At 40.3% G+C, this 4,500-nt stretch overlaps 1 protein-coding gene across 3 annotated transcripts in view; it reads right to left on the bottom strand.

Moving 5' to 3' along the window:
• LOC123515097 overlaps positions 1-4,132 on the bottom strand; it is a 51,243-nt gene extending 47,111 nt beyond the window's left edge. For 2 of the 3 annotated variants that reach the window (XM_045273527.1, XM_045273528.1), the window contains exon 1: positions 3,880-4,132. The gene's annotated coding sequence lies outside the window, so the exon portion shown is untranslated. The remainder of the gene's footprint in view (positions 1-3,879) is intronic. The other variant, XM_045273530.1, reaches the window with a different exon arrangement.
• Positions 4,133-4,500: the final 368 nt, after the last annotated feature.

The following is a 4,500-nucleotide window of genomic DNA, read 5'->3' as shown; positions in this document are numbered from 1 at the left end:
TGTTTATATATAGTATATCAGACTGACAGTCACACACAAGTTGGCCCAGACAAAGTATCACACATGCACACCTCATTCACACTCTATCTCTGTTGGCTCTCTGTTGAAAAGGTTTAGTCTCATGGACCACTCTAGCTGTTACATGAATCAAATTTGATTTGCTGTGTATAGGGTTCCCTATAATGCTTGAACTGTTCTTGTCTTGTTCTTTTTGCATGACCAAACAAAGTACTACTATGCATATTTTCTCTTGCAGGATTTAGCAACTACCACACATCTATTGAATTATTATTTTATATTCCATCATATTATTTCCAAAAAGTCTGCTAAATCCTTGTTATACATGAAGGATGAAATGCATTTCATTGATGCACAGTGTAAAGAAACATGATTCAAGTGATCTGGATAAAATGGATATGCTCCTGCTTTCAGAGGATATTTTTTTGTCTTATTTTTATTTTTATTTTTACCGGAGAACAGAAGATGAAAAAAAAAAATGGAAATTGCAATGAAGTGGAGTCTCAGATTTGTCATTGTTTTGATGAATGAACTTGGAGTTTAATCAAAGCTTATGATTGTGCAGTTTACATAGATACCTAGAAAGTTGATGTCTTTTTCTCTTAATTTGCTGGTGTCACCTTCTATTTCTTTATCTTAGTCTTTAACAATAATTTGAAGCATATAAAGAAAAAATTCATTAATAACTTACAACAACATGGAATGGAAATAAAACCTGTTAAGTAATGGGAGTCAGCTCTAGCAGTTTAATAATTTACTGAATAATGTTAACCACAAAGAAGTGTGTGTGTATAGTCCATGAGTTGCAGTGTTACAGAAAAAAGGCAAAAGAAAAGTTGTATACAAAAGAAGAGGAACGGAGGTACATAAGTCGACCATGAGTTTGGTTAAGACAAATAAAAAAAAAAATCAAGGTAAGTGGATGAGACAAGCAAACACCATAAGGCAAGTTGTCTACATAATAATGGATGGAAAGGGGAATAGACTGTAAGCAGACCAAAAATCTGAGGACCACATCCAATGACCATAAGTTGGATACAAAATAGGTCTGACGGCACTACATACTGAAGACCACAAGTTGAGACTGGGCAACATTCGTAACCCGCATGCAGTGTGGGAAGGGATTTAAACAGGGCTATCACTTTCCAAGGAAATTTCCCCAGATAGGAAAATTTATTGTCATCTGAGGAAATTACTTTAATGAGGAAATTCTGAGGAAATTAAGTACAAACTGAATGGAAAAACTATAAATATAATACATTTACTTAAAGAAATAGGAGGATAGGAGATAGACACATACTCATCTAGCTTCACTCTCCCCATCTTGCATACATTCCAGTTAAGTTTACTCCCTCCCAAAACACATTTGGGATTCATTGATTCTAGCCTGATTAGCTTTGCCAATTAGCAAGAGAGAGAGAGACTGGTGTGGGAATGTGGGGCTTAGTTGTGGTCTCGTCAAAAAAACACTGTGAAAATGCGGATTAGTAATGTGTCCAGTCAAAATATTGTCAGGCCATACCTTTAAGATACTACAAAGTTCCACCGAAGTGATAAATTTTGCCGTGAATAGAGTATAGTTGAAGTTGTAAGGGTTTTTAAGGTTCTTGTGACAGAATAACAACATTTTTGCATTATTACGAGGAGAAAAACTCGTGGGAACAGGACTAGTCATCTCTGTGGCCTTGGAAACCAGTCATGGTAAAGGAGCATAGGGTTATTAGGGGTGTTTTTAAGGTTCTAGACCGATTAACATTTTTGAATTTTCTACATTATTAACAAGAAAAAACACTCATGAGAACCTGGCTATAGTTATTTCTGTAGCCTTGGAAATCGTTGTAGTGAGTGTGTTTCAGAATACAGTTCTTTGATAGTGACACAGGTTTTCAAGGGTGTTTTTATGGATTTGATGTTTAGTTAATGAGAGAGAGAGAGAGAGTAATTCTACGCTGAGCAGCCCTCCCCCCACACACACACAAAAGCCATGTCATGGAAATGGGAAAGAGTGAAAGACGATCCATGGGAATCTATAAGATGGGAGATGGAATAGAATTAGAGAAAGTAAAAAAGGAAAAGGACTTACGAGTGACGATAGAAGAAAACAATCAACCGGTAAGCCATATTGATAGAATTTTAAGACATATAATTTGCTAAGAAATATTGGAGTAGCATTTCACTACATGGATAAAGAAATGATGAAGAAATTGATAAGTACTATAATAAGACCCAGATTGAAATATGCAGGAGTAGTGTGAATCCCTCATAAAAAGAAACACATAAGGAAGTTGGAGAGACTATAAAAAAATGGCCACAAGAATGGTTCCAGAATTTGAAGGGATGACATATGAGGAGAGACTAAAGGCTATGGATCTACCAACCCTGGAACAGAGAAGGGAGAGAGGGGATCTGATACAAGTTTATAAATTGATCAACGGAATGGACCAAGTGGATAATGAGAAACTGATCCCGAGAGAAGAATATGACATTCAAACCACAAGATCGCATAGTAAAAAGCTCTGAAAGGGAAAATGTCTGAGAGATGCTAAAAAATACAGTTTCCTACAAAGATGTGTTGAGACGTGGAACAGTTTGAGTGAAGAAGTGGTGTCAGCAACGAGTGTGCATAATTTTAAAGAAGAATTGGATAAGTGTAGATATGGAGACGGGGCCACACAAGCATAAAGCCCAGGTCCTATAAAACTACAACTAGCTTAATACACACACGCCTGGTAGCTCAGTGGTTAGAGCGCTAGCTTCACAAGCCAGAGGACTGGGGTTTGATTCCCCGGCCGGGTGGAGATATTTGGGTGTGTCTCCTTTCACGTGTAGCCCCTATTCACCTAGCAGTGAGTAGGTACGGGATGTAAATCGAGGAGTTGTGACCTTGTTGTCCCGGTGTGTGGTGTGTGCCTGGTCTCAGGCCTATCCGAAGATCGGAAATAATGAGCTTGTTCCGTAGGGTAACGTCTGGCTGTCTCATCAGAGACTGCAGCAGATCAAACAGTGAACACACACACTAATGATAAATAACACTGCTGCTGTTGCTGTTACTCCTGCTACTAATACTAATATTAATACTATGTACTCTCCCTCACACACTTTCACATCTCATTTCTTCCTCCTATTCCTATACTTTATGCATTTCAAGTAGGCAACAGCAGAAAACACCAAGCTCAGAGCTTATAGACCGATCTTGGGGTAGAACTGAGCTTAGAATACATTCCACATACTGGGAAAGCGAGGCCACAACCCCTCGAGTTACATCCCTTACCTACTTGCTGCTAGGTGAACAGGGGCTACACATTAATAGGTTTGACCATTTGCCTCACCGCACCCGGGACTTGAACCCAGGCCTTTTCAGTTGTAAACCAAGTGTGTGTGTGTGTGTGTGTGTGTGTGTGTGTGTGTGTTTGCATATACGTACTTGTCATCTGTACATGCATGCATGTGCATGTCAGAATGCATAAAGGTGTGTGTATGTATATATATGTACACCAATTATTGACATCACCCTGGCTGTGAAGTGATGTAGCCTACCCTATATATATATATATATATATATATATATATATATATATATATATATATATATATATATATATATATATATATATATATATATATGTTGTTGCGACAGCATAGAGGGGGGGGTGGCAACTAGAGTAGTGAAGATGGAGTGACAGGGTATTATTGTAAGAGAGACAGGAAGTTAGGGACTGGATATGATGGCCAGGCAGGTGGACATAGTAGCGGTGATTGGCCCAGAGGCAAGCCAATCACATTGTTGCAAAAGGGGGAGGGAGGTATTTAAGCTGCCCCAGCGAGTAGAGCTGGGCAGGATCCGACTTTTTATGTACTCACGAATCCGATTACTTGGTCTGGCGGATCCGTGGAATCCGAATCCGGATCCGAGTACTTGAGCACGGGGTGGCGCAGCGCTGGGTTTGCCTGAGAGCAGGATCCGACTGGTTGCCCTCTGACAAATCCAAGCAGCGCAGTACTCGTCTCGCTGCTTGGATTCGTCTCCCCGCGCGGGGAGCTCAGAGCTCGTAGTGACCGATCATCGGGTAGGATTGAGACCACACCACACTTCACATACCGGGAAAGCGAGGCCACAACCCCTTGAGATACATCCCGTACCTATGTACTGCCAGGGGAACAGGGGCTACACATTAAGAGACTTGCCCATTTGCCTTGCCACTTTCCGGGACTTGAACCCAGCCCTCTCGAGTGTGAGTCGAGCGTGCAAACCACTACACTATGTGGTGTATTTACCTAGTTGTATTTACCTAGTTGTAGTTTTACAGGGCCTGGGCTTTATGCTCGTGTGGTCCCGTCTCCATATCTACACTTATCCAATTTTTCTTTAAAACTATGTACACTCTTTGCTGATACCACTTCCTCACTCAAACTGTTCCAAGTCTCAACACATCTTTGCGGGAAACTAAATTTTTTAACATCTCTCAGACATCGTCCCTTCCT

Source organism: Portunus trituberculatus, chromosome 38 (assembly GCF_017591435.1).
Source record: "Portunus trituberculatus isolate SZX2019 chromosome 38, ASM1759143v1, whole genome shotgun sequence".
NCBI classification, from domain to species: Eukaryota; Metazoa; Arthropoda; class Malacostraca; order Decapoda; family Portunidae; genus Portunus; species Portunus trituberculatus.
The sequence above is the reverse complement of the archived record's forward strand: the minus strand, read 5'-3'. Positions and strand labels throughout refer to the sequence as shown.